A 14,198-nucleotide genomic window follows, 5' to 3' on the forward strand; every position below is an offset into this window, starting at 1 on the left:
TCAGAGGAAAGATTTAAAACTCTTAGTACTCCCACCCCCAATATTTAAAGGCACTGGAGAGTGGTCAAAAGTAATAAAAAATTCAAGTATAATAACCTTTGAAATAAGGAAACGATACCAGGTGAGTTTGCATTTGTGCAGCTCTTCTCCTGTGGACACAGCCCAGTGCATACCGTGTGGAATGGCTGAAACTGAAACAGAGACCTCCTCTGACCTGCTTGATGAGTTAGAGGACAGGATTTGGCCCTGCCAAGTGTCTAGAAAGTAAGGGGGGAAATGGGGAAGAGTTCACAATACTGTGCAAATTCTGCCCCAGTCCAGGGCTGAGGCTTGAACTGCAAATGCTCAAGGGAGACGTCAAGGATCCTGACTGAAGGACTATAACCAGAAGACGGAGGGAAGTGAGCCAACGTTCCAGCCGCTATTTATAGCAGGAATCATAGAATTCAGAGTTTGTTTGCAGCCAAAGTTGACTGCTTGCTAAAATAAAAATCAGTATTCTTCAGAGAAAGATATCAGAACACCAAGTATCTTTAATGTATCTTATATAATAATTATATAGTTAAAATTCACTAGTTATGAGGAAAAAATTAAGCATAAAAACAAGGCCTGTTGTCAAGAAAAATGGAGTTGGTAAAAGCTGACCCTGACATGTTAGGCTATGTAGGTACAGAGTTTAAAATAGCTATTATAAATCTGTTTAAAAACAGACTTAAAGATTATTAGTCAAAATGAATGAAGAGATGGAAAGTCTGAGTATATCATTAAGAAATCTAAAAATGAATCAAATGGAAAAATATTTCATCTGAAATGAAAATGTCAGTGAACTTGAAGACATATCAAAAGAATTACCTAATCGGAATAATGAAGATAAAAACTTAAGAACAAAAGCTCAGTCTCTGTGGGACAAAACAAGCTGATAATATATAACTGAGGTTGTATAAGGAAGAAAGATAATTAATAGGACAAAAAAAAAACTATTTGAAGGAATGACTATCAAAATTTTTCAATTCTGATGATAAACAGCAACTTATAGATCCAAAAATGTCAGTAAACCCCAAGCAAGTTAATAACAAAGAAAACAACAATTATTTATGGGATGGTTAATTTTACATGTCAATTTGACTATGTACCACAGGTGCCCAGATTAAACATTAATTTGGGGTGTGTCTGTGAGGGTATTTCTAGGTAAGATTAGTATTTGAATTGGTGGACTTAACAAAATAAATTGTCCTCCCAAATGTGTGTAATTTATCCAATCCCTTGAGGTCTGGAATAGAACAAAAAGCAGAGAAAAGGAGAATTCATCCCTTTTTCCTCCTGACTGCCTACTTGAGCTGTTTGAGCTGAGACTTTAGTTTTTTCCTGCCTTAGGGATGGGACTTACACCACCCATTACCCTGATTCTCAAACCTTCAGAATCCGACTGAATTTATACCACTGGCTTTCCTGAGTCTTCAGCTTGCAGACAGCAGATCATGGGACAGCTCAACTTCCATAATCACATGGCCAAATTCTCATAATAAATCCTCTTTCATATATACAATACCTTCTATTGGTTCTGTTTCTCTGAAGAACCTTGACTAATACAAACCACATCATAGACTTGTTGAAAACTAATACAAAAAGTATTGAAAGTAGCCAGAAAAATAACTTACAGGGGAAAACAACAACAACAAAATGATGGTTGAGTTATCAGAAAACATAAAGACCACAAACTATTGGAAGAATATTCTTTTTTTTAAGTAATTTTTCTTTATTTATTTTAGAGAGAGAGGAAGGGAGAGGGAGAGAGATAGAGACATTAATGAGAGAGAACATTGATTGGCCTCCTCCTGCATGCCCCGCACTAGGAATTGGGCTCACAACCTGGGCGTGTGCACTGACGGGTAATTGAACTGGCGACCTCTTGGTGCATGGGTGTCTGTTCTCTCTACTTCGGTCCAACATGTTTCTTGTGAACATAGCCACCGCAGCAAGACAGGTGAAAGACATGAAAGGCATGACAACTAGAAAACAAGAAGTATAACTGTCTTATATGTAGATACATGATTATTTGCATTGAAAAGCTTAAGGAATCCCCAAAAGATGACTAGAACTAATAAGTGAATTTAGCAAGGTCACAGAATACGAAATTGATAACAAAGGTCATTTGTATTTCTATATTCTAACAGGAAACAATGGGAAAAGGGAAATAAAAAAAATTATTCTTTTATAATAGCAACAAAAACTAAAATGAAATAAAATTTAATAAATGTTGCAAGACCCCTACATTAAAAACGATAAAATAATGCTGAGAGATATTAAAGAAGATCTAAATATAGAGGGATGGCTTATTCCCAGAGGAGAAGGCTCAGTACTGTTGTTAGTTTTCTCAAACAGATCCATAACATCAGTTTTCAAATTTTTTGTTTCAGAATCCTAAAACAGCTTTAAAATTATTAAAGACCTCAAAGGACTCTGTGAGTTATATCCATCAATATTTATACTATTATAAATGAAAACTGAGGACATTTAAATATAAATTTAATAATTTATTTTAAAATAACAATAAATTGAATGCATTATAACAAGTATGTTTATAATAATAGCTACATTTTCCAAAACAAAAAAAAATTTAGAAGAGTGGCACCATTTTACATTTTTTGAAAATCTATCTGGCTTAATAAATAATAGTAGACTTTCATGTATCAAAGACGGCAGCTTTTATATTTAGTCTACTGTGATATGTTATGTTGCTTGAAGCATATGAAGAAATGTTGGTCTAACATAGATATGTAGCTGGAGAAGGCAGAAGTACTTAAAGAAATTTTTTAGATAATTGCGGATGTCCTTCTTTGATACCGTATCAAAAATTGCCAAGAAAATAGAAGAAGCAATTACAGTTCATGTTGATAAGGGCCATGGCAGAGGAAATGCCTGGTCCCACATAGAGAGGGCCACTAATTAGGGCTTGGATATCAGAAAAGACTTTCTGCAAGAAATGATGGCTAAGCACAGGATTAAAGAAACATAGGTCAGTGAGGATTAAAGAAAGTGTCCCAGGAAGGAAAATGTAGTTAGCAAAGGACATGATAAGTTCAAAGAATGAAAAGACTCAGTGTGGCCTCAGTGTGGTGGGTTCTTAGTGTGGAGACAGGATAAGGGAGTGTTAGTGAGAGTGACAGAGAATGAGACTGAAGAGAGAATCAAGAGCTTGAATATGATGGCCTTCTCTAAGAAGGGCTAACAACTTTGGACCTTTCAATAAAGATAATGAAAATTGAATAAAGGATTTAAACAGAAGAATTAGGGCTCCTGAAAGCAAAAGTTTAAAGAGAAATTGGTCAGCTGTGTGAGAGGCAGTAGAGAGGTCCAGTCAATATCAAGTCTTAAGTGCATACATTAATTTTGACCAAGAACTAAAAAGAAAGAAAGAAAGATGAGGCTACATTGCAGTGAGTTAAGAAATGAATGGGGCCCCTGGCCGCTTTGGCTCAGCAGTTGGAGCATCGGCCTGTGGACCAGAGAGTCCCAGGTTCAGTTCCCACTGGGCCCTAGTGGCTAGGGGCATGTACCAATCAATCAATAAATAAATAAATAAATAAATAAATAAATAATAAAAGAAATGATTGGGAAGTATGAGGGGTAAGCTCGACTTTCAATAAGCTTGTCTGGGAAAAAAAATTAGAAGCGAAAACAATAGGAAGAGGTGGAGAGGGAAAAGTCAATGTACTGAGAAACATCAAAGCTATGGATCTAGAAAAGGAATATAAAATGTACCTTGCTTTTAGAGGTATACCAGACTGCTCCAATAAAGGTAAAAGTTTATTGCAATTTATGCATTAATTATTTTTGAAATCGTTTTCCTTACAATTTTTAACAACTCTGCAATATCACATTTTCTTCCTTTTATTTAGTCAACATTTATCTCCCAGAATGTGCAAATATGTTTTAAATTCTAAATAAATTATTTTAAAAGTCCACATCAGTCCAGCCAGTGTGGCTCAGTGGTTGAACGTGCACCAAGAGGTCACCAGTTCGATTCCCAGTCAGGGCACATGCCCAGGTCATGGGCCTGATCCCCAGTGGGGGGCATGCAGGAGGCAACCAATCAATGTCCTCTCTCATTGTTTCTATCTCTCTCTCTCTCTCACTTCCACTATCTAAAAATCAATAAGGAAAAAAATTTTAAAAATAAAGGAAGTCCAAATCAATGGTGTGTTATTAATGAGCTTTATTTTATGTCAATTTGGGGAGCATTACTTGACTATCAATTTATTTGAAAAATGAAGTCCAAACCTCATGAATGTTGTGTATCCTAGTTGTTTCCCTCTTCTTCTGAAGGAGCTTGGGCTTCTGATACCTGTGGATTTGTAATATATAAACTCAGTGGTTACAAGCTTCAGAGCAGGGATTTTCAGTATAGTTTAAATGAATTAAAATATTTAGAACCAGTTTATCAAACAGAATCAAGAGATCTTTAATACCATTTACCTGTATGAAACTGATATGAAGCTTGGTTTGTGATCTGTTTACACACAATCTGGAACTATTGTAAAGATGTCTGTCATTTATAAATCTTCCCACTAGATCAGCTAGGTGAGGAATACCTTACTGGCTGAATGATCCTTGATAACCACATGTGGCTGATGAAAGCCAGGGGGTTTATCTGTTGGTAAGTCAGGGGCCTGAGGGTGACTAGAGTTTATAGCAGTCATTTTTCTTCTGCACTTCTCTAGGTGTGAACAGATGAATTTTTTTCAGAACACGTGAAGCTGTAATAATAACTGAAGGCATTGCCATAGAAACAAGGTAGAGGTCCCAGTAAATCAAGGGTGAGGAAAAATATTCCACAAGGCATAAATTGCTGATGAAACTGCTAAAATCTCATAAAATGCTATATATTTTGATTCAGGTATAGGTGTGAGTACATGCTGAGATATTTTAAATGGAAAACAATTAAATTACCATCAAGTGTTGGAAAATAGAAGCTGTGTTTGATATGTGTGTAATTTTGTTTGCAAATGTGAATGGTAGCATAAGCACAATGTCAGTCTAGTATAAACCAAAGCAGTGCTGACCTACCATGTATAGTAGAGTCTACATTGGGGTCATTCTGTTGTTAGCAGCAATGACTGTAAGCTGATGCTGTACCTTGGCAAATGAAGACCTGCATGTAAGAAAACAGGCAAGAAACACATGGCTGGTGTGGGAGTTTTCGAGATTTGATGAAATGGATCATGTTGTACATGAACCAATAGTTGTACCACATTGTATTTGGTAGGTATTTAACTTGGGTGCTATTTCTATCTGCAATGAGATATTTTAGACTATTTTAAAATTTTGATTTTCTAATGAACTCATTACTCACTGTAATGTTTCCCCTGTTATTTGTGACCAAAAGGGGAAGAAAAGATTATCATGTAGATACTATAATATGTATAGAGTTCTACATATTAGTTCTCTATCCAAAATGCTCAAATAACAATCATGGCAATACCTATCTGTGCACATAAACTTGAAAAAATTTATTTTCCAAACTTCTATGATTTAGGAGGTAACTGCTGTATTCTGATTTCTGTTTCTCCCATGTAATGTAATTCTTGTGTTCAATAGTACAAAGGATTTTCAGCCCTCTCTGCGGTTGTATATTTTATTGGTGCAAGCCCTCACCCAAACTCTGAAAACTTTAATTTAGTGGTCAATCTATGCCTTCCCTCTTGCAAGGATCCTGTTCCCAAGGAAATAATAAAAATTTTTTAATCATAACAACAAGGCAATATTATAGCACAAGTATGACCAGGCCCAAAAGCATGACCTCACAGCAACTTTGGAGCATAACTCGGTGTTTCTCTACATTCTCCAAAAGAAAAATATTTACAAAAATTATTAGTAAGAAGCAGAAATTTTACATTCAATTTGGAAAGGGAAAAGGAAGGAGATTTTACATCATGTACTAGATAGAAAAATCCAATAAAATTCCAAGACGATATCTTTATTTCTTTTTAATTCCACCACTCCATGCATCATAGTGTCTTTCCCTTTTCCCATCTTTTCCTTCTCACTCCTACCTCCTCTGCGTTGTCTAAAACTGCACTGTTCACTAGCCATAGGTGGTTATTTAAATTTAAGTTAATTTAAAGAAAATTATAAATTCAGTTTCTCAATTCAAGTCACATACAAGTGCTAACTAGCCCCGTCTACCACAGTCAACAGCACAGATAAGGAACATTTCCATTATTACAGAAGTGTTTATTAGACCATGCTGATCTAAAACAATTTAAGTCTGTTTCTTTCACAAGAGAAAAAGGAAAACAGAAGAAGAAGGCCACAGAGGAAGAGCAGGAGGAGGGTGGGAATGAGGAGGAAGAGAGCAAGTGTAGCTCACCCTGGTAGAAAGGAGTTCAAGAGCTTCCTGTTCCAGTCGGAACTTGATAGCAACCTCGTCTCAGCTCTACTTTCTTCTCCTCTAGGAAAACCGACAGAACCACCAGAAGAGTAGGCAGGAAAAGCCTACCAGCTATATCTTCAATGAAACTAGCAGACAGGGAACACTTCAAAACCCCAAATTCTTTGTGTGGGAGGAAAAAACAAGTAAGTCCAGCAACCTTCCTGGAAAGTACAGCAGACTGATAGGGAAAAGCAGGAAGGATGAAGGTGGGCTAGAGGGGGCAGATCTTAGCGATGACCAGCATGCTCTAACTCCTGGAAAGGAAAGCCCCTCCTTAAGCAGAAAGTGCTGGTTTCTCGTGGAGTACAATCACTGTGGCTTCTGGGACATGAGGTACCGAAGGTCCTAGAGATCCTGGCATTGGCAGAGGTATACCACCATCTTTCAGAAGACAAGAGGACACTTTGAAAGACGAAGCCTGTGTTCTTAGTAGCAGTGTTTAGTAGGAAAAAACAGTGGTCCAAGGCTAGGACTGAGAGACAGGAGAGGCCTGGCTGGCTGCACAGAGGGGTCGAATTATAATCGAACAATCGTCCTCTTTAGCCTCACTCTCCTGGAAAATTTCTTCTCCATCCCTAAAGGCTCCTGCTGCTGTCTTGTTTATAAAATTTGATTCATTAAGACCTGAGTATCAAAAACCACAACCAAAAACCCAGTGTCCTGCTATTGAATTGTGCCACCCCACCCCCAACCAAAGGATGTTGAAAAGATATTGAAATCCTAAACTTCAGACTCTCAGAGCATGACTTTATTTGGAAATAAGGTCATTGCAGATGTAACTAGTTAAGATGAGGTCATATTGGTGGAGGGTTTATACGTAATTTAATGTGACTCGTGTCCTTATAAGAAAAGAGGAGACACAAGGGGAGAATGGCCCGTGACAATGGAGAAGGATTGAAGGCCCTTAGCCGCACGTTAAGGAATGCCAGAGGTTGCTGTCCAACAGCAGGAGCGAAGGATTCTCCCCCACGGGTTTCAGAGGGGACATGGCCATGCTGACATTTTGATTCTGGACTTTTAGGCTCCAGAACTATGAGACAATAAATATCTGTTCTTCCAAACCCTCCACTTGTGGTACATTTTTATGGCAGCCCTAGAAAATTAATAATCTTTAAAAAAATACCATAAAAATAGCAAATAGCAACAAAAATTCTTTATTTGAAAAAAAAATCTCCAGAAAAAAAATGTTGCCTCAAAAAGATAACAACACAACCTTTCACTATGATTAAAGAAGCAGTTACAACCATGAAGGAAATGTCAGGACTCAGGGAGAGGTGACTAGTTAAAGAAGCTAGTTTTCTAGACATATGGCAGTAAAGTGGAACATGATAAAACTCAGGAAAAACATGTAAGAAAAAGAGAATTATTTTAGGAATAAAACTAAATTACAGGGTCACAAAACATTGTGACACCATAGAAAGCACAATAAAAGATGTACATGAGAAAAGGAAATAAAGCAAACAGAAATAAAGACATAAAAAGATTGAAGAGAATATGATACACAAAAGACAGGCAAAATAGATCTAATATTTGCATAATTGGAACCCCAAAGAAAACCAGAATAATGGAAGAGAACCAGCATTTTAAAATATAATTCAAGAAAACCTTCTTTAACAGCAGAAGACCTGAATCTAACTCTTAAAGAGCAAACTATAACCCAGAGAGGAGGTACACTATAACACAGAATGGTCATTATTGAGACAGAACCTAAATACAATTGTTTCATTTTAAAGATAGAGAATTTGGGGGCAGCAGGAAGAAACATTGAGATAATTATAAGAAGAAAATAAAGCTAATATCAAACTTCCCCTGAAATTATCTACCAAAAGACAGTGGGGAAAAAAAAAATCCAAGGAAAGAGAGGAAATGACTGAAGAAAAGAAAGTATGAGTCAGCCTTTATTATTATTATTATTATTTATTAATTTATTTTTGTTACAGATGTTTCTCCTTTTTCCCCCCTAGACACCTTCCTCCTGATCCCACCCCCACCTCCCTACCATTATTATCTATGCCCATTGGTTACTCATACATGCATATAAGTTCTTTGGTTTATCTCATCCATTCCCCCCACCCCGCTACTCTGAGGTCTGTCAGTCTGACCTGTACTCCTTTCTATGTCTCTGGGTCTATGCCACTTATTTTGTTCACTATATTCCACAAATTAGTGAGATCATGTGGTATCTGACTTTCTTTGATTGGCTTATTTTGCTTAGAATAATACTCTCTAGGTCCCTTCATGTCAAAGGATATGAGATCTTTCTTTCTTATAGCTGTGTAATGTTCCATTGTGTATATGTACCTTTTGACCACTCATCTATTGATGGACACTTGGGCTGTTTCCAGATCTCAGAGACTGAACATGGGGGTACATATATTCTTTCTGATTGGTGTTTCAGCCTTCTTAGGATATATTCCCAGAAGTGGGATCACTGGGTCAAATGGCAGTTCAATTTTTAATTTTTTGAAGAAACACCATATTGTTTTCCATAGTGGCTGCACCAGTCAGTCTGCATTCCCACCAGCAGTGTCCTAGAGTCCCCTTTTCTCCACACCCTCACCAGCACTGGTTGTTTGATGATTTGTTGATTACAGCCATTCTGGCAGGAGTGAGGTCATACCTCATATCTGTTTTAATTTGCATCTCTCTGATGATTGGTGATGTTGAGCATTTCTTCATATGTCTCTTGGCCATTTGTATGTCCTGTTTGGAGAGGTGTCTACTGACCTGCTCTGCCCATTTTTAAATTGGGTTCTTTGTCTTCCTTTTGTTGAGTTGTATGAGCACTCTATATATTTTGGAAATTTACCCCTTCTCTAATGTATCAGTGACGATTATGCTCTCCCATACAGTGGGTTCACTTTCCATTGTAATACTTGTTTCTTTTGCTGTGCAGAAGCTTTTTAGTTTGATGTAGTCCCGTGTACTCATTTTTTCCTTTGTGTCTCTTTCCTTAGGCATTGGATCAGTGAAAATTCTGCTGCATGTGATGTCTGAAATTTTGTTGCCTGCATTTTTTTCTAGGATTTTTATGGATTCGCTAGTCAAATTTAAGTACTTTATCTGTTTTGACTTTACTCTTGTGTATGGTGTAAGTTGATGGTCTAGTGTCATTTTTTTGCATGTAGCTGTCCAATTCACTCCATTGTATGCTCTTGCCACCTTTGTCAAATATTAATTGAGCATAATGTTTTGGGTCAGTTTCTGGGTTCTGTACTCTGTTCCATTGATCTATATGCCTGTTCTTGTGCCAGTACCAGGCTGTTTTGATTATAATGGTTTTGTAGTATAATCTGATATCTAGTATTGTGATTCCTCCTACTTTGTTATTCTTTTTCAAGATTGCTGTGGCTATTCGAGGTCTTTTTTTGGTTCCATATGAACTTTTGAAGTATTTGTTCTAGTTCTGTGAACTATGTCATTGGTATTTTAATGGGGATTGCCTTGAATCTATAGATGGTTTTGAGTAGTATGGACATTTTAATTATGTTAATTCCTCCAATCCATGAACAAGGTACCTGCTTCCATTTTTTTATATCTTTCTCTATTTCTTTTTTCAATGTCCTGTAGTTTTCTGCAAATAGGTCCTTTACTTCTTTGGTTAAGTTTATTCCTTGGTATCTTAATTTTTTTGCTACAATGGTAAATGGGATTTTTTTTTATTTATTTATTTATTTATTTATTTATTTATTTATTTATTTATTTATTTATTTTAGTTTCTCTTTCTGTGAGTTCATTTTTGGTGTATAAGAATGCCGTTGATTTCTTGATGTTAACTTTGTATCCTGCTACTTTGCCAAATTTGTTTATTAAATCTAGTAGATTTTTGATGAGGTCTTTAGGGTTTTCTATGTACAATATAATGTCATCTGCAAATAATGACAGTTTTACTTTCTCCTTTCCAATTTGGATCTCTTATTTTTTCTTCATGTCTATTTGCTGTGCTAAGACTTCCAGTACTGTGGTAAATAAGAGTGGTGAAAGTGGGCATCCCTGTCTTCTTCCTGTTCTTAAGAGTCAAGCTTTTATACCTAGCTATACCATCCTTCAAGTATAAAGGCTATAGACAAATATGATTTTTCAAGACATATATGCAATATCTCAAGGAACAGAATCCTAGTGGAATGAGCCAGCTGAGTGGTTGTGTGGTCCTGTGTTGGAGGCTGGTGGAGCTTGCAGCATAGCTGACCAACTGACGGACGGGCAGACTGTAGAATTCAAAGAAACTTTTTCACTATTTGCCAAGGATTATGATGGAACTATAACAACAAAGGAATTAGGAACTGTAATGATGTCTCCTGGGCAGAATCCCATAGAAGCAGTGTTACAAGACATGGTTAAAGGATTAGATGCTGATGGTAATGGTACAATTGACTTCCCGAAATTTCTGAAAATGATGGCAAGAAAAAATGAAGATACAGACAGTGAAGAATAAATTTGAGAAGCGCTCCATGTGTTTGATAAGGATGTCAATGGCTATATTAGGGCATCAGAGCTTCGTCATTTGTTGACAAACCTTGGAGAGAAGTTAACAGATGAAGAGGTTGATGAAATGATCAGGGAAGCAGATATCGATGGTTATGGCCAAGTAAACAATGAAAAGTTTGTACAGACAATGACGGCAAAGTGAAGACATTGTACAGAATGTGTTTAATTACTTGTACAAAATAAGTTGTAAAAATTAGTTATTTGCCTTTTCTTTGTTTGTAACTTATCTGCAAAAGATTTTCTCTACTGTCAAAAAATATGCATGTATAGTAATTAGGACTTTATTCCTCTAGGATTTCTTCCCTTATCTTACTGTCACTGTTCTGAAAACTTATTGTAAAAACTTGATCACGTAATATGTTGTATGTGGCTTATTCTGGATATATCTAAGCCCTTCTGCACATCCAAATTTAGATGAAGTTGGTCAAATGAGGAAACATCTGGATTATGCCTTTTTTTAAATACTTATCTTTAGAAACTGTCAGCATACTGCCGTTGAAGTGTGGAGTTGTAACTCTGTATGGACTATGGATAGTCAACAATACATACTTACTAGTTGCACTGTTGCAAAACAGTGTATTATCCAGGTACTCATACACTATGTTTTGTTCTGCTGGTCCTGTACTGAAGACATTTTATTTTATTGTTACTTGCTTTTTAAACTTTGTTTAGCCACTTAAAGAAAATCTACTTGTGGCAGAATTCGTTTAAAATCCATTCCAAGTTGTACATTTGTTTTCCAATAAATAATATTTACCCCTCTCAAAAAAGAACTCAAGAACTCAGAAAACATTACTCATACCTGCCTTTTTCAAGAATACTATTAAAAGATAGGATTCAATTAACTAAATTATGATAGGAAAAGAAGGGGTGCTGAGATGTAATATGTTTAAGTCCCATCTAAGATAAAAGCAATCAGTTAAGTCATAAAATGAAAAAAAATATATGTTTGAAAAGTATAAATCATATTAAAAATGACAATAAAAGGGGGAGAAGTGTGTAAGTAGACTAAGTCCACCACTGTGTTACTTGGAATAGCTAAAAATTAAATGATATTATTTAAACCTGGCAAATCTCATAAATGTAAAGCATTTGCCTCTGATTGTCTATTCAATTAAACTCTGTTGGTTTGGGGGGAATGATGGAGTAGTGGCTTGAAGATGTTTATGTAGATAAGCACTCAACAGAACAAGCAATAAAATGGGATAGTTTACATGTCAGAAATGGCCCAATATTTCATTTTTTTAACCTCATTTAAGTCAGTTCGTCCTAGAAGAACTGGCTTCCTAATCTTAATTCTTCCCTTATGCTCTCTTTTTCTCCATCTCTTATCTTTATTTATCTCTCCCTCTCCTTCCTCTCCCCATTCCTCCCTCCTCTCTCCCTCCCTTTCTCTCTCCCTCCCTCCTACTCCAGCCACTGAAGATTGACACTGTGTACATCAGCCTGAGGTCAGAATATGTCAAGTGAAATATGCACTTTGGCTGCATAAATGGCTGTCTAGATAGATAATGCAATCTTCTAAGTGATCACAGCAGCAGAAGTTGACAACAGAAAGGGAGTATATTGGAATAGCTCCCAGAATCATAAGGAAAATAAAGAACCTTGGCTTTGAAAGGACAAAAATGAGCTCTTGGAGAAGTCTAGGTAGCAGGAATTGATAAACAGCCTTTCCAGACACTACCCTTGAGCGGAACAAATTCTAATTTTCTGAAGTATTTTTGATGCTCTGCTCAAAACTAACACTCCTCAAACTTCACAGATCACATGTTATAACACCAGATTGTATCCAATCAGTAAAATAGAGTCAGCTCAAACAGAAGAAAATTAACCAGGGGAAGGTTGAATAAATGCTGAGTGACTAAAGCAGCAAATGTCATGACCTTTGTGCCTACCCTGGTCGGTTGGAAGAAAGAGACCAGAACCATTCCCTCAAATCTCAGATGTTAGAGAAGCTAAGAAGAGAGATGAATGAGATGAATGGAGGAAGGCGCAACTTATTCTGTACTCACTCTTGTGTGTTCATATCTCTTTCCTAGCACGGCATGGCTCCTGCTCAGGGACATAAAGAGTTTCCACTTCCCTCCACGTTCCCAGTGTTAACGAAACAACCCCTTTAAGAGATTGTGCCTGACGTTTCCCATCTTTTCCATGGCACTAATTGAATTAGTAGTACATGCTATTGAAGTCATTTCTGGTACTCCTCCATGGCATCTGTGCCTTAGAGTTTTCAGACCTTCAGCTCAAAGGGATGTTCCAAGCTTATGAGAATGTATTCAATCGCCTTCAGTCAGCTCTGCTACAAAGAACCACGAGCCCTTGGGAAGGTACTGCCAAACCCAGAAACCATTTGCCCAAGGCCAATAAGTTGGCAAGAGTTTCCCCCTCTGTTTCCCAATTATGTACAAAGCTTTATTTTCTGATTTGATATTGCAAAGATTCCATCTTCCCCCACTTTCTGGAAGTTTGAAAAGCTGTGGAAAAAATGTAGGGAGTAATCAAATCTTTCTTAGGTGGATTTTTATTTTTGCTATGGTGCCATCTGGAATTTAAAAACAAAAACAAGAACAAAACAAAACAAAAAATAACATGAGAGCCGCGACAAAAGCCATCTGCTACTGGAGGCCTTCAGCTATTCCTTTCCATACCTACTGCCAAGGGAGGTCCCCAAGACATTTCATTCCAAGTGCGGGTTCCAAATCCCAGCCTTTTAAATAGCAGCAAATCAGTGGCCTTGGAAAACACAGCAACAGATACTTGTCATTTTTGTGTGCTTGAATATTTTTATATTCATAAGTTCATTTGCAGATAAACACGAAGATGAAAGAGCACGGTGGCATTTTAATCATTCTGAAGCAGGAAAAAGATAACTATTTTTTGGCATGGGAACTTTCCACTTTTAGTAAAAGAGTGAGAGAAGGCAGAGTACACTGTCAGTTCCACCAGGTTCAATTAATTGTCGAAATCAAACAAAAATAGCCTCGCACGGTTTCCATTGTTCTGCAGCTGTTGGCTTCAGAATGTTTGCCGTCTCCTTCCTTCTGACTAATCACCATGGTTGCCCAGTTTCCTTTCTTGATTTCCTACCAGAAGTTGTGATGTGTCATGGGAAGAAAGGGCAGCCCTCCCAGCATTTCTTTCCAGGCCTTTTGAACACATCTATCTGGGAACACGTGTCCTTTCTTTCAAATTCCTGAGAGTCTTGACCCGTCTGGGCTCAGAGGTTGTGTTTGTGAGCATGCTTTAGCGGTTTGATAAGGGAGCCTAAGTGGCCGCC

The 14,198-nt window shown here is 37.0% G+C and overlaps 1 pseudogene; it reads left to right on the top strand.

Moving 5' to 3' along the window:
- The window catches only part of LOC118630220, a 31,801-nt pseudogene extending 20,738 nt beyond the window's left edge, over positions 1–11,063 (top strand).
- Positions 11,064–14,198: the final 3,135 nt, after the last annotated feature.

The sequence above is a fragment of the Molossus molossus genome, unplaced genomic scaffold (genome assembly GCF_014108415.1).
Source record: "Molossus molossus isolate mMolMol1 unplaced genomic scaffold, mMolMol1.p scaffold_m16_p_1, whole genome shotgun sequence".
In the NCBI taxonomy this organism is placed as follows: domain Eukaryota; kingdom Metazoa; phylum Chordata; class Mammalia; order Chiroptera; family Molossidae; genus Molossus; species Molossus molossus.